The 23821-nt window shown below is 43.6% G+C and overlaps 28 non-coding genes and 1 pseudogene across 28 annotated transcripts; all 29 read left to right on the forward strand.

The window, feature by feature from the left end:
- Nucleotides 1–287: 287 nt before the first annotated feature.
- Nucleotides 288–451, forward strand: LOC137271273 (U1 spliceosomal RNA). Its single transcript, XR_010955824.1, has one exon. It is a non-coding gene; the product is annotated as a U1 spliceosomal RNA (small nuclear RNA).
- A 471-nt stretch (nucleotides 452–922) lies between these two features.
- LOC137271285 (U1 spliceosomal RNA) lies at nucleotides 923–1086 on the forward strand. The gene has a single exon (XR_010955835.1). It is a non-coding gene; the product is annotated as a U1 spliceosomal RNA (small nuclear RNA).
- A 471-nt stretch (nucleotides 1087–1557) lies between these two features.
- On the forward strand, nucleotides 1558–1721 carry LOC137271297 (U1 spliceosomal RNA). Its single transcript, XR_010955846.1, has one exon. It is a non-coding gene; the product is annotated as a U1 spliceosomal RNA (small nuclear RNA).
- A 471-nt stretch (nucleotides 1722–2192) lies between these two features.
- On the forward strand, nucleotides 2193–2356 carry LOC137271309 (U1 spliceosomal RNA). The gene has a single exon (XR_010955857.1). It is a non-coding gene; the product is annotated as a U1 spliceosomal RNA (small nuclear RNA).
- Nucleotides 2357–2827: 471 nt separating this feature from the next.
- LOC137271315 (U1 spliceosomal RNA) lies at nucleotides 2828–2991 on the forward strand. Its single transcript, XR_010955861.1, has one exon. It is a non-coding gene; the product is annotated as a U1 spliceosomal RNA (small nuclear RNA).
- Nucleotides 2992–3462: 471 nt separating this feature from the next.
- Nucleotides 3463–3626, forward strand: LOC137271274 (U1 spliceosomal RNA). The gene has a single exon (XR_010955825.1). It is a non-coding gene; the product is annotated as a U1 spliceosomal RNA (small nuclear RNA).
- A 471-nt stretch (nucleotides 3627–4097) lies between these two features.
- Nucleotides 4098–4261, forward strand: LOC137271275 (U1 spliceosomal RNA). Its single transcript, XR_010955826.1, has one exon. It is a non-coding gene; the product is annotated as a U1 spliceosomal RNA (small nuclear RNA).
- Nucleotides 4262–4732: 471 nt separating this feature from the next.
- Nucleotides 4733–4896, forward strand: LOC137271276 (U1 spliceosomal RNA). The gene has a single exon (XR_010955827.1). It is a non-coding gene; the product is annotated as a U1 spliceosomal RNA (small nuclear RNA).
- A 471-nt stretch (nucleotides 4897–5367) lies between these two features.
- LOC137271277 (U1 spliceosomal RNA) lies at nucleotides 5368–5531 on the forward strand. The gene has a single exon (XR_010955828.1). It is a non-coding gene; the product is annotated as a U1 spliceosomal RNA (small nuclear RNA).
- A 471-nt stretch (nucleotides 5532–6002) lies between these two features.
- On the forward strand, nucleotides 6003–6166 carry LOC137271279 (U1 spliceosomal RNA). The gene has a single exon (XR_010955829.1). It is a non-coding gene; the product is annotated as a U1 spliceosomal RNA (small nuclear RNA).
- A 471-nt stretch (nucleotides 6167–6637) lies between these two features.
- LOC137271280 (U1 spliceosomal RNA) lies at nucleotides 6638–6801 on the forward strand. Its single transcript, XR_010955830.1, has one exon. It is a non-coding gene; the product is annotated as a U1 spliceosomal RNA (small nuclear RNA).
- A 471-nt stretch (nucleotides 6802–7272) lies between these two features.
- Nucleotides 7273–7436, forward strand: LOC137271281 (U1 spliceosomal RNA). The gene has a single exon (XR_010955831.1). It is a non-coding gene; the product is annotated as a U1 spliceosomal RNA (small nuclear RNA).
- Nucleotides 7437–7907: 471 nt separating this feature from the next.
- LOC137271282 (U1 spliceosomal RNA) lies at nucleotides 7908–8071 on the forward strand. Its single transcript, XR_010955832.1, has one exon. It is a non-coding gene; the product is annotated as a U1 spliceosomal RNA (small nuclear RNA).
- Nucleotides 8072–8542: 471 nt separating this feature from the next.
- On the forward strand, nucleotides 8543–8706 carry LOC137271283 (U1 spliceosomal RNA). Its single transcript, XR_010955833.1, has one exon. It is a non-coding gene; the product is annotated as a U1 spliceosomal RNA (small nuclear RNA).
- Nucleotides 8707–9177: 471 nt separating this feature from the next.
- LOC137271284 (U1 spliceosomal RNA) lies at nucleotides 9178–9341 on the forward strand. The gene has a single exon (XR_010955834.1). It is a non-coding gene; the product is annotated as a U1 spliceosomal RNA (small nuclear RNA).
- A 471-nt stretch (nucleotides 9342–9812) lies between these two features.
- On the forward strand, nucleotides 9813–9976 carry LOC137271286 (U1 spliceosomal RNA). The gene has a single exon (XR_010955836.1). It is a non-coding gene; the product is annotated as a U1 spliceosomal RNA (small nuclear RNA).
- A 471-nt stretch (nucleotides 9977–10447) lies between these two features.
- On the forward strand, nucleotides 10448–10611 carry LOC137271287 (U1 spliceosomal RNA). Its single transcript, XR_010955837.1, has one exon. It is a non-coding gene; the product is annotated as a U1 spliceosomal RNA (small nuclear RNA).
- A 471-nt stretch (nucleotides 10612–11082) lies between these two features.
- On the forward strand, nucleotides 11083–11246 carry LOC137271288 (U1 spliceosomal RNA). Its single transcript, XR_010955838.1, has one exon. It is a non-coding gene; the product is annotated as a U1 spliceosomal RNA (small nuclear RNA).
- Nucleotides 11247–11717: 471 nt separating this feature from the next.
- On the forward strand, nucleotides 11718–11881 carry LOC137271290 (U1 spliceosomal RNA). The gene has a single exon (XR_010955839.1). It is a non-coding gene; the product is annotated as a U1 spliceosomal RNA (small nuclear RNA).
- Nucleotides 11882–12352: 471 nt separating this feature from the next.
- Nucleotides 12353–12516, forward strand: LOC137271291 (U1 spliceosomal RNA). The gene has a single exon (XR_010955840.1). It is a non-coding gene; the product is annotated as a U1 spliceosomal RNA (small nuclear RNA).
- A 471-nt stretch (nucleotides 12517–12987) lies between these two features.
- Nucleotides 12988–13151, forward strand: LOC137271292 (U1 spliceosomal RNA). Its single transcript, XR_010955841.1, has one exon. It is a non-coding gene; the product is annotated as a U1 spliceosomal RNA (small nuclear RNA).
- A 5804-nt stretch (nucleotides 13152–18955) lies between these two features.
- On the forward strand, nucleotides 18956–19093 carry LOC137271314 (U1 spliceosomal RNA; annotated as a pseudogene).
- Nucleotides 19094–19564: 471 nt separating this feature from the next.
- LOC137271293 (U1 spliceosomal RNA) lies at nucleotides 19565–19728 on the forward strand. The gene has a single exon (XR_010955842.1). It is a non-coding gene; the product is annotated as a U1 spliceosomal RNA (small nuclear RNA).
- Nucleotides 19729–20199: 471 nt separating this feature from the next.
- LOC137271294 (U1 spliceosomal RNA) lies at nucleotides 20200–20363 on the forward strand. Its single transcript, XR_010955843.1, has one exon. It is a non-coding gene; the product is annotated as a U1 spliceosomal RNA (small nuclear RNA).
- Nucleotides 20364–20834: 471 nt separating this feature from the next.
- Nucleotides 20835–20998, forward strand: LOC137271295 (U1 spliceosomal RNA). Its single transcript, XR_010955844.1, has one exon. It is a non-coding gene; the product is annotated as a U1 spliceosomal RNA (small nuclear RNA).
- Nucleotides 20999–21469: 471 nt separating this feature from the next.
- Nucleotides 21470–21633, forward strand: LOC137271296 (U1 spliceosomal RNA). The gene has a single exon (XR_010955845.1). It is a non-coding gene; the product is annotated as a U1 spliceosomal RNA (small nuclear RNA).
- A 471-nt stretch (nucleotides 21634–22104) lies between these two features.
- On the forward strand, nucleotides 22105–22268 carry LOC137271298 (U1 spliceosomal RNA). The gene has a single exon (XR_010955847.1). It is a non-coding gene; the product is annotated as a U1 spliceosomal RNA (small nuclear RNA).
- Nucleotides 22269–22739: 471 nt separating this feature from the next.
- Nucleotides 22740–22903, forward strand: LOC137271299 (U1 spliceosomal RNA). Its single transcript, XR_010955848.1, has one exon. It is a non-coding gene; the product is annotated as a U1 spliceosomal RNA (small nuclear RNA).
- A 471-nt stretch (nucleotides 22904–23374) lies between these two features.
- LOC137271301 (U1 spliceosomal RNA) lies at nucleotides 23375–23538 on the forward strand. The gene has a single exon (XR_010955849.1). It is a non-coding gene; the product is annotated as a U1 spliceosomal RNA (small nuclear RNA).
- The last annotated feature ends 283 nt before the right edge of the window (nucleotides 23539–23821 follow it).

The following is a 23821-nucleotide window of genomic DNA, read 5'->3' on the forward strand; positions in this document are numbered from 1 at the left end:
GGATCGCTTTGTCAGCCAGTTGTTGTGTTTGGACTGTCAAGTTGTCTCCCCTGCGTCCCGGATCAGAGATGCACGTGCATGCAGTCTAAATGGAAATAAATCCGTCTGTGTGTGTTTTTATCTATCAGTAATTTTTTCACAAAGTGAAGGTACTAATGGACTGTTCTGTACAATAAACTGTACGAACAATTAACCTGCCATGAAATATATGTGAAGCGTTGATGATGTGACACCTGAATAGGGCAACGCCAGGGTGATGTAAGTGAAAACTGGAACCTGTCCCAAGCATACTTACCTGGCACAGGCTTTACAGTGATCCGCAAGGCTGTGGGCCCGGGGCGAGACCTTTCCATTGCACCTCGGTTTGGTTGACCCCTGCGATCGTCCCAAATGTGGACGACTCGGGTGCGCAATTTATAAGTGTGGGGGACTGCGTTCGCGCTCTCCCCTTGAAAATCAACCCCAAAAATAGATATTTTCAGTTGACACTTCCCCCACTTCCAAATCACTTGAAGATGATTGTTTTCCCGTGTGTGTATGTGCAAACTATGTGTTTTTAATGCGCATGTGTTAATCTGTTTGCTGTGGCAAAAGTATATGTTTAAAGCAAGTCTGAGTTTGATGTATTTCAGATGGGATCGCTTTGTCAGCCAGTTGTTGTGTTTGGACTGTCAAGTTGTCTCCCCTGCGTCCCGGATCAGAGATGCACGTGCATGCAGTCTAAATGGAAATAAATCCGTCTGTGTGTGTTTTTATCTATCAGTAATTTTTTCACAAAGTGAAGGTACTAATGGACTGTTCTGTACAATAAACTGTACGAACAATTAACCTGCCATGAAATATATGTGAAGCGTTGATGATGTGACACCTGAATAGGGCAACGCCAGGGTGATGTAAGTGAAAACTGGAACCTGTCCCAAGCATACTTACCTGGCACAGGCTTTACAGTGATCCGCAAGGCTGTGGGCCCGGGGCGAGACCTTTCCATTGCACCTCGGTTTGGTTGACCCCTGCGATCGTCCCAAATGTGGACGACTCGGGTGCGCAATTTATAAGTGTGGGGGACTGCGTTCGCGCTCTCCCCTTGAAAATCAACCCCAAAAATAGATATTTTCAGTTGACACTTCCCCCACTTCCAAATCACTTGAAGATGATTGTTTTCCCGTGTGTGTATGTGCAAACTATGTGTTTTTAATGCGCATGTGTTAATCTGTTTGCTGTGGCAAAAGTATATGTTTAAAGCAAGTCTGAGTTTGATGTATTTCAGATGGGATCGCTTTGTCAGCCAGTTGTTGTGTTTGGACTGTCAAGTTGTCTCCCCTGCGTCCCGGATCAGAGATGCACGTGCATGCAGTCTAAATGGAAATAAATCCGTCTGTGTGTGTTTTTATCTATCAGTAATTTTTTCACAAAGTGAAGGTACTAATGGACTGTTCTGTACAATAAACTGTACGAACAATTAACCTGCCATGAAATATATGTGAAGCGTTGATGATGTGACACCTGAATAGGGCAACGCCAGGGTGATGTAAGTGAAAACTGGAACCTGTCCCAAGCATACTTACCTGGCACAGGCTTTACAGTGATCCGCAAGGCTGTGGGCCCGGGGCGAGACCTTTCCATTGCACCTCGGTTTGGTTGACCCCTGCGATCGTCCCAAATGTGGACGACTCGGGTGCGCAATTTATAAGTGTGGGGGACTGCGTTCGCGCTCTCCCCTTGAAAATCAACCCCAAAAATAGATATTTTCAGTTGACACTTCCCCCACTTCCAAATCACTTGAAGATGATTGTTTTCCCGTGTGTGTATGTGCAAACTATGTGTTTTTAATGCGCATGTGTTAATCTGTTTGCTGTGGCAAAAGTATATGTTTAAAGCAAGTCTGAGTTTGATGTATTTCAGATGGGATCGCTTTGTCAGCCAGTTGTTGTGTTTGGACTGTCAAGTTGTCTCCCCTGCGTCCCGGATCAGAGATGCACGTGCATGCAGTCTAAATGGAAATAAATCCGTCTGTGTGTGTTTTTATCTATCAGTAATTTTTTCACAAAGTGAAGGTACTAATGGACTGTTCTGTACAATAAACTGTACGAACAATTAACCTGCCATGAAATATATGTGAAGCGTTGATGATGTGACACCTGAATAGGGCAACGCCAGGGTGATGTAAGTGAAAACTGGAACCTGTCCCAAGCATACTTACCTGGCACAGGCTTTACAGTGATCCGCAAGGCTGTGGGCCCGGGGCGAGACCTTTCCATTGCACCTCGGTTTGGTTGACCCCTGCGATCGTCCCAAATGTGGACGACTCGGGTGCGCAATTTATAAGTGTGGGGGACTGCGTTCGCGCTCTCCCCTTGAAAATCAACCCCAAAAATAGATATTTTCAGTTGACACTTCCCCCACTTCCAAATCACTTGAAGATGATTGTTTTCCCGTGTGTGTATGTGCAAACTATGTGTTTTTAATGCGCATGTGTTAATCTGTTTGCTGTGGCAAAAGTATATGTTTAAAGCAAGTCTGAGTTTGATGTATTTCAGATGGGATCGCTTTGTCAGCCAGTTGTTGTGTTTGGACTGTCAAGTTGTCTCCCCTGCGTCCCGGATCAGAGATGCACGTGCATGCAGTCTAAATGGAAATAAATCCGTCTGTGTGTGTTTTTATCTATCAGTAATTTTTTCACAAAGTGAAGGTACTAATGGACTGTTCTGTACAATAAACTGTACGAACAATTAACCTGCCATGAAATATATGTGAAGCGTTGATGATGTGACACCTGAATAGGGCAACGCCAGGGTGATGTAAGTGAAAACTGGAACCTGTCCCAAGCATACTTACCTGGCACAGGCTTTACAGTGATCCGCAAGGCTGTGGGCCCGGGGCGAGACCTTTCCATTGCACCTCGGTTTGGTTGACCCCTGCGATCGTCCCAAATGTGGACGACTCGGGTGCGCAATTTATAAGTGTGGGGGACTGCGTTCGCGCTCTCCCCTTGAAAATCAACCCCAAAAATAGATATTTTCAGTTGACACTTCCCCCACTTCCAAATCACTTGAAGATGATTGTTTTCCCGTGTGTGTATGTGCAAACTATGTGTTTTTAATGCGCATGTGTTAATCTGTTTGCTGTGGCAAAAGTATATGTTTAAAGCAAGTCTGAGTTTGATGTATTTCAGATGGGATCGCTTTGTCAGCCAGTTGTTGTGTTTGGACTGTCAAGTTGTCTCCCCTGCGTCCCGGATCAGAGATGCACGTGCATGCAGTCTAAATGGAAATAAATCCGTCTGTGTGTGTTTTTATCTATCAGTAATTTTTTCACAAAGTGAAGGTACTAATGGACTGTTCTGTACAATAAACTGTACGAACAATTAACCTGCCATGAAATATATGTGAAGCGTTGATGATGTGACACCTGAATAGGGCAACGCCAGGGTGATGTAAGTGAAAACTGGAACCTGTCCCAAGCATACTTACCTGGCACAGGCTTTACAGTGATCCGCAAGGCTGTGGGCCCGGGGCGAGACCTTTCCATTGCACCTCGGTTTGGTTGACCCCTGCGATCGTCCCAAATGTGGACGACTCGGGTGCGCAATTTATAAGTGTGGGGGACTGCGTTCGCGCTCTCCCCTTGAAAATCAACCCCAAAAATAGATATTTTCAGTTGACACTTCCCCCACTTCCAAATCACTTGAAGATGATTGTTTTCCCGTGTGTGTATGTGCAAACTATGTGTTTTTAATGCGCATGTGTTAATCTGTTTGCTGTGGCAAAAGTATATGTTTAAAGCAAGTCTGAGTTTGATGTATTTCAGATGGGATCGCTTTGTCAGCCAGTTGTTGTGTTTGGACTGTCAAGTTGTCTCCCCTGCGTCCCGGATCAGAGATGCACGTGCATGCAGTCTAAATGGAAATAAATCCGTCTGTGTGTGTTTTTATCTATCAGTAATTTTTTCACAAAGTGAAGGTACTAATGGACTGTTCTGTACAATAAACTGTACGAACAATTAACCTGCCATGAAATATATGTGAAGCGTTGATGATGTGACACCTGAATAGGGCAACGCCAGGGTGATGTAAGTGAAAACTGGAACCTGTCCCAAGCATACTTACCTGGCACAGGCTTTACAGTGATCCGCAAGGCTGTGGGCCCGGGGCGAGACCTTTCCATTGCACCTCGGTTTGGTTGACCCCTGCGATCGTCCCAAATGTGGACGACTCGGGTGCGCAATTTATAAGTGTGGGGGACTGCGTTCGCGCTCTCCCCTTGAAAATCAACCCCAAAAATAGATATTTTCAGTTGACACTTCCCCCACTTCCAAATCACTTGAAGATGATTGTTTTCCCGTGTGTGTATGTGCAAACTATGTGTTTTTAATGCGCATGTGTTAATCTGTTTGCTGTGGCAAAAGTATATGTTTAAAGCAAGTCTGAGTTTGATGTATTTCAGATGGGATCGCTTTGTCAGCCAGTTGTTGTGTTTGGACTGTCAAGTTGTCTCCCCTGCGTCCCGGATCAGAGATGCACGTGCATGCAGTCTAAATGGAAATAAATCCGTCTGTGTGTGTTTTTATCTATCAGTAATTTTTTCACAAAGTGAAGGTACTAATGGACTGTTCTGTACAATAAACTGTACGAACAATTAACCTGCCATGAAATATATGTGAAGCGTTGATGATGTGACACCTGAATAGGGCAACGCCAGGGTGATGTAAGTGAAAACTGGAACCTGTCCCAAGCATACTTACCTGGCACAGGCTTTACAGTGATCCGCAAGGCTGTGGGCCCGGGGCGAGACCTTTCCATTGCACCTCGGTTTGGTTGACCCCTGCGATCGTCCCAAATGTGGACGACTCGGGTGCGCAATTTATAAGTGTGGGGGACTGCGTTCGCGCTCTCCCCTTGAAAATCAACCCCAAAAATAGATATTTTCAGTTGACACTTCCCCCACTTCCAAATCACTTGAAGATGATTGTTTTCCCGTGTGTGTATGTGCAAACTATGTGTTTTTAATGCGCATGTGTTAATCTGTTTGCTGTGGCAAAAGTATATGTTTAAAGCAAGTCTGAGTTTGATGTATTTCAGATGGGATCGCTTTGTCAGCCAGTTGTTGTGTTTGGACTGTCAAGTTGTCTCCCCTGCGTCCCGGATCAGAGATGCACGTGCATGCAGTCTAAATGGAAATAAATCCGTCTGTGTGTGTTTTTATCTATCAGTAATTTTTTCACAAAGTGAAGGTACTAATGGACTGTTCTGTACAATAAACTGTACGAACAATTAACCTGCCATGAAATATATGTGAAGCGTTGATGATGTGACACCTGAATAGGGCAACGCCAGGGTGATGTAAGTGAAAACTGGAACCTGTCCCAAGCATACTTACCTGGCACAGGCTTTACAGTGATCCGCAAGGCTGTGGGCCCGGGGCGAGACCTTTCCATTGCACCTCGGTTTGGTTGACCCCTGCGATCGTCCCAAATGTGGACGACTCGGGTGCGCAATTTATAAGTGTGGGGGACTGCGTTCGCGCTCTCCCCTTGAAAATCAACCCCAAAAATAGATATTTTCAGTTGACACTTCCCCCACTTCCAAATCACTTGAAGATGATTGTTTTCCCGTGTGTGTATGTGCAAACTATGTGTTTTTAATGCGCATGTGTTAATCTGTTTGCTGTGGCAAAAGTATATGTTTAAAGCAAGTCTGAGTTTGATGTATTTCAGATGGGATCGCTTTGTCAGCCAGTTGTTGTGTTTGGACTGTCAAGTTGTCTCCCCTGCGTCCCGGATCAGAGATGCACGTGCATGCAGTCTAAATGGAAATAAATCCGTCTGTGTGTGTTTTTATCTATCAGTAATTTTTTCACAAAGTGAAGGTACTAATGGACTGTTCTGTACAATAAACTGTACGAACAATTAACCTGCCATGAAATATATGTGAAGCGTTGATGATGTGACACCTGAATAGGGCAACGCCAGGGTGATGTAAGTGAAAACTGGAACCTGTCCCAAGCATACTTACCTGGCACAGGCTTTACAGTGATCCGCAAGGCTGTGGGCCCGGGGCGAGACCTTTCCATTGCACCTCGGTTTGGTTGACCCCTGCGATCGTCCCAAATGTGGACGACTCGGGTGCGCAATTTATAAGTGTGGGGGACTGCGTTCGCGCTCTCCCCTTGAAAATCAACCCCAAAAATAGATATTTTCAGTTGACACTTCCCCCACTTCCAAATCACTTGAAGATGATTGTTTTCCCGTGTGTGTATGTGCAAACTATGTGTTTTTAATGCGCATGTGTTAATCTGTTTGCTGTGGCAAAAGTATATGTTTAAAGCAAGTCTGAGTTTGATGTATTTCAGATGGGATCGCTTTGTCAGCCAGTTGTTGTGTTTGGACTGTCAAGTTGTCTCCCCTGCGTCCCGGATCAGAGATGCACGTGCATGCAGTCTAAATGGAAATAAATCCGTCTGTGTGTGTTTTTATCTATCAGTAATTTTTTCACAAAGTGAAGGTACTAATGGACTGTTCTGTACAATAAACTGTACGAACAATTAACCTGCCATGAAATATATGTGAAGCGTTGATGATGTGACACCTGAATAGGGCAACGCCAGGGTGATGTAAGTGAAAACTGGAACCTGTCCCAAGCATACTTACCTGGCACAGGCTTTACAGTGATCCGCAAGGCTGTGGGCCCGGGGCGAGACCTTTCCATTGCACCTCGGTTTGGTTGACCCCTGCGATCGTCCCAAATGTGGACGACTCGGGTGCGCAATTTATAAGTGTGGGGGACTGCGTTCGCGCTCTCCCCTTGAAAATCAACCCCAAAAATAGATATTTTCAGTTGACACTTCCCCCACTTCCAAATCACTTGAAGATGATTGTTTTCCCGTGTGTGTATGTGCAAACTATGTGTTTTTAATGCGCATGTGTTAATCTGTTTGCTGTGGCAAAAGTATATGTTTAAAGCAAGTCTGAGTTTGATGTATTTCAGATGGGATCGCTTTGTCAGCCAGTTGTTGTGTTTGGACTGTCAAGTTGTCTCCCCTGCGTCCCGGATCAGAGATGCACGTGCATGCAGTCTAAATGGAAATAAATCCGTCTGTGTGTGTTTTTATCTATCAGTAATTTTTTCACAAAGTGAAGGTACTAATGGACTGTTCTGTACAATAAACTGTACGAACAATTAACCTGCCATGAAATATATGTGAAGCGTTGATGATGTGACACCTGAATAGGGCAACGCCAGGGTGATGTAAGTGAAAACTGGAACCTGTCCCAAGCATACTTACCTGGCACAGGCTTTACAGTGATCCGCAAGGCTGTGGGCCCGGGGCGAGACCTTTCCATTGCACCTCGGTTTGGTTGACCCCTGCGATCGTCCCAAATGTGGACGACTCGGGTGCGCAATTTATAAGTGTGGGGGACTGCGTTCGCGCTCTCCCCTTGAAAATCAACCCCAAAAATAGATATTTTCAGTTGACACTTCCCCCACTTCCAAATCACTTGAAGATGATTGTTTTCCCGTGTGTGTATGTGCAAACTATGTGTTTTTAATGCGCATGTGTTAATCTGTTTGCTGTGGCAAAAGTATATGTTTAAAGCAAGTCTGAGTTTGATGTATTTCAGATGGGATCGCTTTGTCAGCCAGTTGTTGTGTTTGGACTGTCAAGTTGTCTCCCCTGCGTCCCGGATCAGAGATGCACGTGCATGCAGTCTAAATGGAAATAAATCCGTCTGTGTGTGTTTTTATCTATCAGTAATTTTTTCACAAAGTGAAGGTACTAATGGACTGTTCTGTACAATAAACTGTACGAACAATTAACCTGCCATGAAATATATGTGAAGCGTTGATGATGTGACACCTGAATAGGGCAACGCCAGGGTGATGTAAGTGAAAACTGGAACCTGTCCCAAGCATACTTACCTGGCACAGGCTTTACAGTGATCCGCAAGGCTGTGGGCCCGGGGCGAGACCTTTCCATTGCACCTCGGTTTGGTTGACCCCTGCGATCGTCCCAAATGTGGACGACTCGGGTGCGCAATTTATAAGTGTGGGGGACTGCGTTCGCGCTCTCCCCTTGAAAATCAACCCCAAAAATAGATATTTTCAGTTGACACTTCCCCCACTTCCAAATCACTTGAAGATGATTGTTTTCCCGTGTGTGTATGTGCAAACTATGTGTTTTTAATGCGCATGTGTTAATCTGTTTGCTGTGGCAAAAGTATATGTTTAAAGCAAGTCTGAGTTTGATGTATTTCAGATGGGATCGCTTTGTCAGCCAGTTGTTGTGTTTGGACTGTCAAGTTGTCTCCCCTGCGTCCCGGATCAGAGATGCACGTGCATGCAGTCTAAATGGAAATAAATCCGTCTGTGTGTGTTTTTATCTATCAGTAATTTTTTCACAAAGTGAAGGTACTAATGGACTGTTCTGTACAATAAACTGTACGAACAATTAACCTGCCATGAAATATATGTGAAGCGTTGATGATGTGACACCTGAATAGGGCAACGCCAGGGTGATGTAAGTGAAAACTGGAACCTGTCCCAAGCATACTTACCTGGCACAGGCTTTACAGTGATCCGCAAGGCTGTGGGCCCGGGGCGAGACCTTTCCATTGCACCTCGGTTTGGTTGACCCCTGCGATCGTCCCAAATGTGGACGACTCGGGTGCGCAATTTATAAGTGTGGGGGACTGCGTTCGCGCTCTCCCCTTGAAAATCAACCCCAAAAATAGATATTTTCAGTTGACACTTCCCCCACTTCCAAATCACTTGAAGATGATTGTTTTCCCGTGTGTGTATGTGCAAACTATGTGTTTTTAATGCGCATGTGTTAATCTGTTTGCTGTGGCAAAAGTATATGTTTAAAGCAAGTCTGAGTTTGATGTATTTCAGATGGGATCGCTTTGTCAGCCAGTTGTTGTGTTTGGACTGTCAAGTTGTCTCCCCTGCGTCCCGGATCAGAGATGCACGTGCATGCAGTCTAAATGGAAATAAATCCGTCTGTGTGTGTTTTTATCTATCAGTAATTTTTTCACAAAGTGAAGGTACTAATGGACTGTTCTGTACAATAAACTGTACGAACAATTAACCTGCCATGAAATATATGTGAAGCGTTGATGATGTGACACCTGAATAGGGCAACGCCAGGGTGATGTAAGTGAAAACTGGAACCTGTCCCAAGCATACTTACCTGGCACAGGCTTTACAGTGATCCGCAAGGCTGTGGGCCCGGGGCGAGACCTTTCCATTGCACCTCGGTTTGGTTGACCCCTGCGATCGTCCCAAATGTGGACGACTCGGGTGCGCAATTTATAAGTGTGGGGGACTGCGTTCGCGCTCTCCCCTTGAAAATCAACCCCAAAAATAGATATTTTCAGTTGACACTTCCCCCACTTCCAAATCACTTGAAGATGATTGTTTTCCCGTGTGTGTATGTGCAAACTATGTGTTTTTAATGCGCATGTGTTAATCTGTTTGCTGTGGCAAAAGTATATGTTTAAAGCAAGTCTGAGTTTGATGTATTTCAGATGGGATCGCTTTGTCAGCCAGTTGTTGTGTTTGGACTGTCAAGTTGTCTCCCCTGCGTCCCGGATCAGAGATGCACGTGCATGCAGTCTAAATGGAAATAAATCCGTCTGTGTGTGTTTTTATCTATCAGTAATTTTTTCACAAAGTGAAGGTACTAATGGACTGTTCTGTACAATAAACTGTACGAACAATTAACCTGCCATGAAATATATGTGAAGCGTTGATGATGTGACACCTGAATAGGGCAACGCCAGGGTGATGTAAGTGAAAACTGGAACCTGTCCCAAGCATACTTACCTGGCACAGGCTTTACAGTGATCCGCAAGGCTGTGGGCCCGGGGCGAGACCTTTCCATTGCACCTCGGTTTGGTTGACCCCTGCGATCGTCCCAAATGTGGACGACTCGGGTGCGCAATTTATAAGTGTGGGGGACTGCGTTCGCGCTCTCCCCTTGAAAATCAACCCCAAAAATAGATATTTTCAGTTGACACTTCCCCCACTTCCAAATCACTTGAAGATGATTGTTTTCCCGTGTGTGTATGTGCAAACTATGTGTTTTTAATGCGCATGTGTTAATCTGTTTGCTGTGGCAAAAGTATATGTTTAAAGCAAGTCTGAGTTTGATGTATTTCAGATGGGATCGCTTTGTCAGCCAGTTGTTGTGTTTGGACTGTCAAGTTGTCTCCCCTGCGTCCCGGATCAGAGATGCACGTGCATGCAGTCTAAATGGAAATAAATCCGTCTGTGTGTGTTTTTATCTATCAGTAATTTTTTCACAAAGTGAAGGTACTAATGGACTGTTCTGTACAATAAACTGTACGAACAATTAACCTGCCATGAAATATATGTGAAGCGTTGATGATGTGACACCTGAATAGGGCAACGCCAGGGTGATGTAAGTGAAAACTGGAACCTGTCCCAAGCATACTTACCTGGCACAGGCTTTACAGTGATCCGCAAGGCTGTGGGCCCGGGGCGAGACCTTTCCATTGCACCTCGGTTTGGTTGACCCCTGCGATCGTCCCAAATGTGGACGACTCGGGTGCGCAATTTATAAGTGTGGGGGACTGCGTTCGCGCTCTCCCCTTGAAAATCAACCCCAAAAATAGATATTTTCAGTTGACACTTCCCCCACTTCCAAATCACTTGAAGATGATTGTTTTCCCGTGTGTGTATGTGCAAACTATGTGTTTTTAATGCGCATGTGTTAATCTGTTTGCTGTGGCAAAAGTATATGTTTAAAGCAAGTCTGAGTTTGATGTATTTCAGATGGGATCGCTTTGTCAGCCAGTTGTTGTGTTTGGACTGTCAAGTTGTCTCCCCTGCGTCCCGGATCAGAGATGCACGTGCATGCAGTCTAAATGGAAATAAATCCGTCTGTGTGTGTTTTTATCTATCAGTAATTTTTTCACAAAGTGAAGGTACTAATGGACTGTTCTGTACAATAAACTGTACGAACAATTAACCTGCCATGAAATATATGTGAAGCGTTGATGATGTGACACCTGAATAGGGCAACGCCAGGGTGATGTAAGTGAAAACTGGAACCTGTCCCAAGCATACTTACCTGGCACAGGCTTTACAGTGATCCGCAAGGCTGTGGGCCCGGGGCGAGACCTTTCCATTGCACCTCGGTTTGGTTGACCCCTGCGATCGTCCCAAATGTGGACGACTCGGGTGCGCAATTTATAAGTGTGGGGGACTGCGTTCGCGCTCTCCCCTTGAAAATCAACCCCAAAAATAGATATTTTCAGTTGACACTTCCCCCACTTCCAAATCACTTGAAGATGATTGTTTTCCCGTGTGTGTATGTGCAAACTATGTGTTTTTAATGCGCATGTGTTAATCTGTTTGCTGTGGCAAAAGTATATGTTTAAAGCAAGTCTGAGTTTGATGTATTTCAGATGGGATCGCTTTGTCAGCCAGTTGTTGTGTTTGGACTGTCAAGTTGTCTCCCCTGCGTCCCGGATCAGAGATGCACGTGCATGCAGTCTAAATGGAAATAAATCCGTCTGTGTGTGTTTTTATCTATCAGTAATTTTTTCACAAAGTGAAGGTACTAATGGACTGTTCTGTACAATAAACTGTACGAACAATTAACCTGCCATGAAATATATGTGAAGCGTTGATGATGTGACACCTGAATAGGGCAACGCCAGGGTGATGTAAGTGAAAACTGGAACCTGTCCCAAGCATACTTACCTGGCACAGGCTTTACAGTGATCCGCAAGGCTGTGGGCCCGGGGCGAGACCTTTCCATTGCACCTCGGTTTGGTTGACCCCTGCGATCGTCCCAAATGTGGACGACTCGGGTGCGCAATTTATAAGTGTGGGGGACTGCGTTCGCGCTCTCCCCTTGAAAATCAACCCCAAAAATAGATATTTTCAGTTGACACTTCCCCCACTTCCAAATCACTTGAAGATGATTGTTTTCCCGTGTGTGTATGTGCAAACTATGTGTTTTTAATGCGCATGTGTTAATCTGTTTGCTGTGGCAAAAGTATATGTTTAAAGCAAGTCTGAGTTTGATGTATTTCAGATGGGATCGCTTTGTCAGCCAGTTGTTGTGTTTGGACTGTCAAGTTGTCTCCCCTGCGTCCCGGATCAGAGATGCACGTGCATGCAGTCTAAATGGAAATAAATCCGTCTGTGTGTGTTTTTATCTATCAGTAATTTTTTCACAAAGTGAAGGTACTAATGGACTGTTCTGTACAATAAACTGTACGAACAATTAACCTGCCATGAAATATATGTGAAGCGTTGATGATGTGACACCTGAATAGGGCAACGCCAGGGTGATGTAAGTGAAAACTGGAACCTGTCCCAAGCATACTTACCTGGCACAGGCTTTACAGTGATCCGCAAGGCTGTGGGCCCGGGGCGAGACCTTTCCATTGCACCTCGGTTTGGTTGACCCCTGCGATCGTCCCAAATGTGGACGACTCGGGTGCGCAATTTATAAGTGTGGGGGACTGCGTTCGCGCTCTCCCCTTGAAAATCAACCCCAAAAATAGATATTTTCAGTTGACACTTCCCCCACTTCCAAATCACTTGAAGATGATTGTTTTCCCGTGTGTGTATGTGCAAACTATGTGTTTTTAATGCGCATGTGTTAATCTGTTTGCTGTGGCAAAAGTATATGTTTAAAGCAAGTCTGAGTTTGATGTATTTCAGATGGGATCGCTTTGTCAGCCAGTTGTTGTGTTTGGACTGTCAAGTTGTCTCCCCTGCGTCCCGGATCAGAGATGCACGTGCATGCAGTCTAAATGGAAATAAATCCGTCTGTGTGTGTTTTTATCTATCAGTAATTTTTTCACAAAGTGAAGGTACTAATGGACTGTTCTGTACAATAAACTGTACGAACAATTAACCTGCCATGAAATATATGTGAAGCGTTGATGATGTGACACCTGAATAGGGCAACGCCAGGGTGATGTAAGTGAAAACTGGAACCTGTCCCAAGCATACTTACCTGGCACAGGCTTTACAGTGATCCGCAAGGCTGTGGGCCCGGGGCGAGACCTTTCCATTGCACCTCGGTTTGGTTGACCCCTGCGATCGTCCCAAATGTGGACGACTCGGGTGCGCAATTTATAAGTGTGGGGGACTGCGTTCGCGCTCTCCCCTTGAAAATCAACCCCAAAAATAGATATTTTCAGTTGACACTTCCCCCACTTCCAAATCACTTGAAGATGATTGTTTTCCCGTGTGTGTATGTGCAAACTATGTGTTTTTAATGCGCATGTGTTAATCTGTTTGCTGTGGCAAAAGTATATGTTTAAAGCAAGTCTGAGTTTGATGTATTTCAGATGGGATCGCTTTGTCAGCCAGTTGTTGTGTTTGGACTGTCAAGTTGTCTCCCCTGCGTCCCGGATCAGAGATGCACGTGCATGCAGTCTAAATGGAAATAAATCCGTCTGTGTGTGTTTTTATCTATCAGTAATTTTTTCACAAAGTGAAGGTACTAATGGACTGTTCTGTACAATAAACTGTACGAACAATTAACCTGCCATGAAATATATGTGAAGCGTTGATGATGTGACACCTGAATAGGGCAACGCCAGGGTGATGTAAGTGAAAACTGGAACCTGTCCCAAGCATACTTACCTGGCACAGGCTTTAGTGATCCACGGGAAGTATCTGAGCGAATAATTATATTTTTCTTCAACAGGTCTACGGGCGGGCTGGACGTTGTCCTTGTCTTCGGACTCCCCCCATTACTTCTTCCAGGATGGCATTTGCTGTTGTTGACTCCTTCACTGGACCCAATCTGAGTGAGACTTTTTCCGAAGTAAGGAACAGAGTGGTCAAGATTGACGTTTCCGGACCCGACAGGTTCACCGCCAACCGATTCAAGATTTTTCCGTTCTTGGTCAAGAACTTCGGCCAGGGAAGCGTGGAGCGTCTGAGCCGTAGGGACAAAGTCACAGAATGGTTCGTGACCATGTCAGAAGATGTCATCGCCGAGAGGATGCATCACCTGAAAGCTATAGATGTAACAGAGAGAATCCGTCTTCATTTCTCACTGATTAATAGGGTTCGTATCGTAGTGAAGGTTCATTGGTTACCGGAAGAATATGGAGAGGCTTTTCTTGCGAGACTTTTTCGGGACTATGGTGAGGTGATAGATGTTAAGGAGCAAGTAAGCGTGGAGGATTTTGATGCTGGATGCTTGATGGGCATCTATAATGTTGTCCTAGAAGTAGCCTTTGAAGAGGCAGCAAGGATTCCCCATATCATAAACATCCAGTCGAGGAATGGAGTTTTCCAACTCCTCTTCACCATGGCAGGAAGAGAACCATTGTGTCTTAAGTGTCGGGAGATTGGGCATGTTCGGAGGGACTGTACAGGTGAAAAGAAGAATAGAGAACGTCCCATGCCAACACAGAGACAGAGTTATGCAGAGGTGTTGGCTAGATCCAAGGGACCACCTGGATACCAAGAGGAGCGGGAAATCCCGGAGAAAGAAGTTCCCCAGCGGAATGCATCAGTGGACACTGTACCCACTTCAGATGACAACTTAGTCACTTTGGAGCACAGCACAGACATGCCAGAGGACAGCAGTGACCATGAAGAGGTGACAGATCGTACTATGACAACACCAGAGGTCCCGAGGAAGCGGCCCGCGTCACCCACAAAACAGGACAAGTCAGTAAAGTTTGTGAAGGACACTATGGATGATCTCCACCGTCGAGAACTTAATTCTTGGGGCCAGCTTGCTCGGGATATTGACAGTGGAACGGATGATTCCATGGGTAGCCCAGGTGGGGACACCTAGTGTCACTGTGTGTGGTGATTTTCACGATGGCGACTCGGACATGCCCCCGGACAATGGATACGATTATCGCCTTAACAAACGACGGCTTGCTGCCGGGTTTTGTGTGTTGTGTTGTGTTTGATTTCGTGAACCTGATGTTATGGATTTGTTTCTGGACTTCGATTTTTGGATACGGATATGATACTGGACGGTTGTGGTATGTACTTTTACTTATTTCATGTATATTATGTACGTGTATATACATTTGGATATATTTCTCAAATAAGTGTTACTTTGCTATTTATTGGATTTTAAATTTTCATATGTGTATATAGTGTATCTGTTCCATTGTATATAGAAAGATGTATAAGATAGCCACCATAAATTGTGCAGGGATAAGGGGAGGGACCAGAAGGCGTGTGTTGTGTGAAGAGTGGAAGAGGATGAAAGTCGATATTTTATTTATTCAAGAAAGTCATGTAGCTTGTGTGAAAGAAGGAGAGACTGTGGAGAATCTGTTTGCTTGTAAGGCCTTCTGGAGTTTTGGTACGGGAAATGCACGTGGGGTTGGTATTCTAGTGTCTAAAAAGTTAACTTTTAATGTTGTAAAACTACACTATGATTTTGATGGCAGGCTCTTTGTTCTAGATATCGATATTGACAATAACTGTTTCAGATGTATTAACATGTATGCACCTAATTCTTATTCTGACAGAAGGGATTTCTTGTTATCTCTAGAAAATCATCTTGTAACTCGTCGCCTTGTTGTCCTTGGGGGAGATTTTAATTTTGTTTTGTCAACTGCTTTAGATAAAGTTGGGGGGAATCCAAATTGTGGTACTGGGGGGGCAACGATTTTGAGACGTTTTCTAAATTCTTATAAATTAACTGACCCTTATCGGTCATTGTATAAGCATAAAGTTATGACAACATGGCGTGGTGGAAATATTAGTTGTCGGCTAGATCGATTTTATATCTCTGCTCCTTTAGTTCCGGTTATTAAAAGTTGTGATGTGCAGCCATGTTCCATTTCTGATCACGATTATTGTGTTCTAGAACTGGAGGTTGTTGATTGCATCTCTGTAGGACCTGGCTATTGGAAATTCAATAATTCCTTACTTAAAGACAAATCATTTATATTGGAATTTCAAAAGTTTTGGGAATCTTTACATGTTCAGGCTGATTTGTCTCTTTCGGATTGGGATAGCCTTAAGGCTCAAATTAAAATTTTTGTTTTGGCCTATGGGAAAAAAGTAGCTGCCAATAAAAGAGGTATTTTACAGCAGCTTCAAAGGCGATACAGAGATCTGATAGCTGCAGAAAGTCAGAGACCTGGCGAGTATGCAGAACAGTTAAAAGCAATCAAGTCACAACTTTATGATTTTCATTATGATAGGGTACAAGGAAGTGCAATCCGCTCCAGAGTGCAGGTTTTGGAAAATAATGAGAAACCTTCAAAATATTTTTTACAGTCTGAATTTCAACGCTCTGGAGATAAAACCATTCATATTTTGGAGAATGGTTCTGAAACTTATGAAAAAAATGATACTATTCGGAACTATTGCAAGGAGTTTTACCAAAATTTATACACTCCTGAGGAAATTGATGATTTTTATTGTTCAGAATTTCTTGAGGATTTGCCTTTCTTGGATAGGGCCTCGGCTGATAGTATAGAGGGAGCTGTGACAAAAGAGGAGATTTTACTAGCGCTTCGTGGGATGGATAATAATAAAGCCCCTGGGTTGGATGGTTTAAGTAAGGAGTTTTATCTCAAGTTTTGGCCTTTATTACAAGATGTATTATTACATATTTATAATTTGTCAATACAATTGGGTACTCTTAGTGATTCTCAGAAATTAGGTTGTATTTCTTTGTTATGTAAGGACCCCAAAGCTCCTCAGTTGTTACGTAATTGGCGCCCTATCAGCCTGTTAAATGTAGATTATAAAATATTGTCTAGGGTTGTACAAAACCGGTTGTCATCAGTCATTGCTGAGATTGTACACCCTGATCAGACATGTTCAATCAGGGGTAGATCTATAGCGGACAACATACATCTTCTACGCAATGTAGTTGATTATGTGGAGCAAAAAGGAGATTCTGTGGCCTTTGTTTGCCTTGATCAGGAGAAAGCTTTTGATCGGGTAAATCATGATTTCATGTTCAGGGCCCTACATCAGTATGGGTTTGGTCCAGAGTTTATCAACCTGGTCAGCCTTTTATATTATAATGTTAGTAGCAACGTGTTAGTAAACGGTTTTTTTTCGGACAAATTCCCTGTGAGGAGGGGCGTCAGGCAAGGCTGTAGCCTAAGTCCCTTGTTGTATGTTTTAGTTTTCGAACCTTTTGCTATTAAAGTAAGGAGTGACAAGTTAATCAAGGGCATAAAAATTCCCGGTGTTAACGAAGAAGCCAAAATATCAGCTTATGCTGATGATGGGACTGGTATATGTGCGAATGAGATGAGTGTTAGACGGTTGCTTCAAGTGAGTGAGTGGTATGGTAGAGGTACTGGTGCCCGTCTCAACATGGCCAAAACAAAGGCCATATCTTTTGGGAAATGGCGTTCTTCGGCCGACCATCCTTTCGGTATATCATGGCCCGATTCTTGCAAAATTTTGGGGGTTGTTTTTGGTAGTAATGTCACTCCTGATGATAACTGGAATAAAATTTTAACAAAATTCCACGGGGTTCTAAATTTTAACTTTAAAGATAGGTTCTTATCCATATATGGTAAGTCCACTATTTGCAATGTCATGGCCATGTCGAAGTTGTGGTATGTTGCAGCTGTATTGCACATGCCCAAACACTTTGTCGATATTTTCACACGAGTAGCTTTTGATTTTTTCTGGGAATCCCATCATTTTGAGCCTTTAGCTAGAAGTATTTTATATAATGATAAGGAGTTTGGAGGTGTTAATTTTCCCCATATACCAACACGCCTTCATGCTTTACGTTTGTATCATTTACATAAAATTATTAATAATAGTCAGTGTAAATATGCATGTTTTGCCTTGTATTGGATAGGGTTTTCTCTCAAAGAAATTAATTCTGATTTTGCTTCCAATTTATTACCTCATTCTGACTACATACCGCCATATTATAAAAAGATTTTAGAATCTTATCGATATTTTAAGTCACTGTACCCTAATTATAATTGGTTTCAACCTGTTAAAAGTGGTGTATTTTACCAAATGTTAATTACTCATACATGTACAGAGCCTGTCATCTTCAAACACTTTCCGGATGTACTTTTTAAGCCTGCTTTTCTACTACTATGCGACTCGTTTCTTGACCCCGTTCTCAAAAATTTCTCATGGCGTCTCCTTCATGACATTATCCCCACTAACTATACACTTTATTGCAGACGTCATTCCCTAGTTAAAACATGTATCTTTTGTAATGAAACTGAGTCTGTTGAACACCTTTTCTTTAATTGTAGCATGGTTTCTTCTCTTTGGAGTATTGTCAGTAAATGGGTTTTGGATCTATCGTTTGGCTTAATTGATTTAAATGCTAGTAAGATACGGTTTAATCAGTTGTTCTTTTGTCATTGTAATTATCGGAAATGTGTCATTGTATACCTGGTGTGTTTGGCTAAACATCAGATTTGGCGTGATAGGTGTAACTTCAAAAATGGTAGGAAAGGGGTGACTAAGGAAAGTATGGTCGCCCGTTTTTTGGAAAGATTACGTTTTCGAATTGTTGTAGACAAAGCCCGTTTACCTGACACTTTATTTGATAAGTACTGGGTGCAATGTAAATTGTTTTGCACCGTTAACAATAACAAGGTGGAATTTACTTTTTAATATGTAAATGCTTAATATACTATTGTTCTCATTGTCCATTTCATTCCATATGTATATAACATGTATATGTAAATATGATTTATAAGTACTTTCCACCTTTAGTTTTGTATATGTCCCTCTTTTGAAATAGTCTGCCATCCCATGTATAAAGTCTTATTTTATGGTATGACTATTAGGACCCAGACACCTTTTCTTTTAATCATCATCTCTATAAATCATCAACATTTTCATTTAAAGTACACTGTTGTATATATTCATGTCCATTGCTGTCCTCAAGGTGTCTGGGGAGTATTGTTCTTAGGCCCTTTTAATGTAAATAAACTTTATTAAAAACAAAAAAAAAAAAAAAAAAAAAAAAAAAAAAAAAAAAAAACAAGGCTGTGGGCCCGGGGCGAGACCTTTCCATTGCACCTCGGTTTGGTTGACCCCTGCGATCGTCCCAAATGTGGACGACTCGGGTGCGCAATTTATAAGTGTGGGGGACTGCGTTCGCGCTCTCCCCTTGAAAATCAACCCCAAAAATAGATATTTTCAGTTGACACTTCCCCCACTTCCAAATCACTTGAAGATGATTGTTTTCCCGTGTGTGTATGTGCAAACTATGTGTTTTTAATGCGCATGTGTTAATCTGTTTGCTGTGGCAAAAGTATATGTTTAAAGCAAGTCTGAGTTTGATGTATTTCAGATGGGATCGCTTTGTCAGCCAGTTGTTGTGTTTGGACTGTCAAGTTGTCTCCCCTGCGTCCCGGATCAGAGATGCACGTGCATGCAGTCTAAATGGAAATAAATCCGTCTGTGTGTGTTTTTATCTATCAGTAATTTTTTCACAAAGTGAAGGTACTAATGGACTGTTCTGTACAATAAACTGTACGAACAATTAACCTGCCATGAAATATATGTGAAGCGTTGATGATGTGACACCTGAATAGGGCAACGCCAGGGTGATGTAAGTGAAAACTGGAACCTGTCCCAAGCATACTTACCTGGCACAGGCTTTACAGTGATCCGCAAGGCTGTGGGCCCGGGGCGAGACCTTTCCATTGCACCTCGGTTTGGTTGACCCCTGCGATCGTCCCAAATGTGGACGACTCGGGTGCGCAATTTATAAGTGTGGGGGACTGCGTTCGCGCTCTCCCCTTGAAAATCAACCCCAAAAATAGATATTTTCAGTTGACACTTCCCCCACTTCCAAATCACTTGAAGATGATTGTTTTCCCGTGTGTGTATGTGCAAACTATGTGTTTTTAATGCGCATGTGTTAATCTGTTTGCTGTGGCAAAAGTATATGTTTAAAGCAAGTCTGAGTTTGATGTATTTCAGATGGGATCGCTTTGTCAGCCAGTTGTTGTGTTTGGACTGTCAAGTTGTCTCCCCTGCGTCCCGGATCAGAGATGCACGTGCATGCAGTCTAAATGGAAATAAATCCGTCTGTGTGTGTTTTTATCTATCAGTAATTTTTTCACAAAGTGAAGGTACTAATGGACTGTTCTGTACAATAAACTGTACGAACAATTAACCTGCCATGAAATATATGTGAAGCGTTGATGATGTGACACCTGAATAGGGCAACGCCAGGGTGATGTAAGTGAAAACTGGAACCTGTCCCAAGCATACTTACCTGGCACAGGCTTTACAGTGATCCGCAAGGCTGTGGGCCCGGGGCGAGACCTTTCCATTGCACCTCGGTTTGGTTGACCCCTGCGATCGTCCCAAATGTGGACGACTCGGGTGCGCAATTTATAAGTGTGGGGGACTGCGTTCGCGCTCTCCCCTTGAAAATCAACCCCAAAAATAGATATTTTCAGTTGACACTTCCCCCACTTCCAAATCACTTGAAGATGATTGTTTTCCCGTGTGTGTATGTGCAAACTATGTGTTTTTAATGCGCATGTGTTAATCTGTTTGCTGTGGCAAAAGTATATGTTTAAAGCAAGTCTGAGTTTGATGTATTTCAGATGGGATCGCTTTGTCAGCCAGTTGTTGTGTTTGGACTGTCAAGTTGTCTCCCCTGCGTCCCGGATCAGAGATGCACGTGCATGCAGTCTAAATGGAAATAAATCCGTCTGTGTGTGTTTTTATCTATCAGTAATTTTTTCACAAAGTGAAGGTACTAATGGACTGTTCTGTACAATAAACTGTACGAACAATTAACCTGCCATGAAATATATGTGAAGCGTTGATGATGTGACACCTGAATAGGGCAACGCCAGGGTGATGTAAGTGAAAACTGGAACCTGTCCCAAGCATACTTACCTGGCACAGGCTTTACAGTGATCCGCAAGGCTGTGGGCCCGGGGCGAGACCTTTCCATTGCACCTCGGTTTGGTTGACCCCTGCGATCGTCCCAAATGTGGACGACTCGGGTGCGCAATTTATAAGTGTGGGGGACTGCGTTCGCGCTCTCCCCTTGAAAATCAACCCCAAAAATAGATATTTTCAGTTGACACTTCCCCCACTTCCAAATCACTTGAAGATGATTGTTTTCCCGTGTGTGTATGTGCAAACTATGTGTTTTTAATGCGCATGTGTTAATCTGTTTGCTGTGGCAAAAGTATATGTTTAAAGCAAGTCTGAGTTTGATGTATTTCAGATGGGATCGCTTTGTCAGCCAGTTGTTGTGTTTGGACTGTCAAGTTGTCTCCCCTGCGTCCCGGATCAGAGATGCACGTGCATGCAGTCTAAATGGAAATAAATCCGTCTGTGTGTGTTTTTATCTATCAGTAATTTTTTCACAAAGTGAAGGTACTAATGGACTGTTCTGTACAATAAACTGTACGAACAATTAACCTGCCATGAAATATATGTGAAGCGTTGATGATGTGACACCTGAATAGGGCAACGCCAGGGTGATGTAAGTGAAAACTGGAACCTGTCCCAAGCATACTTACCTGGCACAGGCTTTACAGTGATCCGCAAGGCTGTGGGCCCGGGGCGAGACCTTTCCATTGCACCTCGGTTTGGTTGACCCCTGCGATCGTCCCAAATGTGGACGACTCGGGTGCGCAATTTATAAGTGTGGGGGACTGCGTTCGCGCTCTCCCCTTGAAAATCAACCCCAAAAATAGATATTTTCAGTTGACACTTCCCCCACTTCCAAATCACTTGAAGATGATTGTTTTCCCGTGTGTGTATGTGCAAACTATGTGTTTTTAATGCGCATGTGTTAATCTGTTTGCTGTGGCAAAAGTATATGTTTAAAGCAAGTCTGAGTTTGATGTATTTCAGATGGGATCGCTTTGTCAGCCAGTTGTTGTGTTTGGACTGTCAAGTTGTCTCCCCTGCGTCCCGGATCAGAGATGCACGTGCATGCAGTCTAAATGGAAATAAATCCGTCTGTGTGTGTTTTTATCTATCAGTAATTTTTTCACAAAGTGAAGGTACTAATGGACTGTTCTGTACAATAAACTGTACGAACAATTAACCTGCCATGAAATATATGTGAAGCGTTGATGATGTGACACCTGAATAGGGCAACGCCAGGGTGATGTAAGTGAAAACTGGAACCTGTCCCAAGCATACTTACCTGGCACAGGCTTTACAGTGATCCGCAAGGCTGTGGGCCCGGGGCGAGACCTTTCCATTGCACCTCGGTTTGGTTGACCCCTGCGATCGTCCCAAATGTGGACGACTCGGGTGCGCAATTTATAAGTGTGGGGGACTGCGTTCGCGCTCTCCCCTTGAAAATCAACCCCAAAAATAGATATTTTCAGTTGACACTTCCCCCACTTCCAAATCACTTGAAGATGATTGTTTTCCCGTGTGTGTATGTGCAAACTATGTGTTTTTAATGCGCATGTGTTAATCTGTTTGCTGTGGCAAAAGTATATGTTTAAAGCAAGTCTGAGTTTGATGTATTTCAGATGGGATCGCTTTGTCAGCCAGTTGTTGTGTTTGGACTGTCAAGTTGTCTCCCCTGCGTCCCGGATCAGAGATGCACGTGCATGCAGTCTAAATGGAAATAAATCCGTCTGTGTGTGTTTTTATCTATCAGTAATTTTTTCACAAAGTGAAGGTACTAATGGACTGTTCTGTACAATAAACTGTACGAACAATTAACCTGCCATGAAATATATGTGAAGCGTTGATGATGTGACACCTGAATAGGGCAACGCCAGGGTGATGTAAGTGAAAACTGGAACCTGTCCCAAGCATACTTACCTGGCACAGGCTTTACAGTGATCCGCAAGGCTGTGGGCCCGGGGCGAGACCTTTCCATTGCACCTCGGTTTGGTTGACCCCTGCGATCGTCCCAAATGTGGACGACTCGGGTGCGCAATTTATAAGTGTGGGGGACTGCGTTCGCGCTCTCCCCTTGAAAATCAACCCCAAAAATAGATATTTTCAGTTGACACTTCCCCCACTTCCAAATCACTTGAAGATGATTGTTTTCCCGTGTGTGTATGTGCAAACTATGTGTTTTTAATGCGCATGTGTTAATCTGTTTGCTGTGGCAAAAGTATATGTTTAAAGCAAGTCTGAGTTTGATGTATTTCAGATGGGATCGCTTTGTCAGCCAGTTGTTGTGTTTGGACTGTCAAGTTGTCTCCCCTGCGTCCCGGATCAGAGATGCACGTGCATGCAGTCTAAATGGAAATAAATCCGTCTGTGTGTGTTTTTATCTATCAGTAATTTTTTCACAAAGTGAAGGTACTAATGGACTGTTCTGTACAATAAACTGTACGAACAATTAACCTGCCATGAAATATATGTGAAGCGTTGATGATGTGACACCTGAATAGGGCAACGCCAGGGTGATGTAAGTGAAAACTGGAACCTGTCCCAAGCATACTTACCTGGCACAGGCTTTACAGTGATCCGCAAGGCTGTGGGCCCGGGGCGAGACCTTTCCATTGCACCTCGGTTTGGTTGACCCCTGCGATCGTCCCAAATGTGGACGACTCGGGTGCGCAATTTATAAGTGTGGGGGACTGCGTTCGCGCTCTCCCCTTGAAAATCAACCCCAAAAATAGATATTTTCAGTTGACACTTCCCCCACTTCCAAATCACTTGAAGATGATTGTTTTCCCGTGTGTGTATGTGCAAACTATGTGTTTTTAATGCGCATGTGTTAATCTGTTTGCTGTGGCAAAAGTATATGTTTAAAGCAAGTCTGAGTTTGATGTATTTCAGATGGGATCGCTTTGTCAGCCAGTTGTTGTGTTTGGACTGTCAAGTTGTCTCCCCTGCGTCCCGGATCAGAGATGCACGTGCATGCAGTCTAAATGGAAATAA

The sequence above is a fragment of the Haliotis asinina genome, unplaced genomic scaffold, assembly GCF_037392515.1.
Source record: "Haliotis asinina isolate JCU_RB_2024 unplaced genomic scaffold, JCU_Hal_asi_v2 scaffold_115, whole genome shotgun sequence".
NCBI lineage: Eukaryota > Metazoa > Mollusca > Gastropoda > Lepetellida > Haliotidae > Haliotis > Haliotis asinina.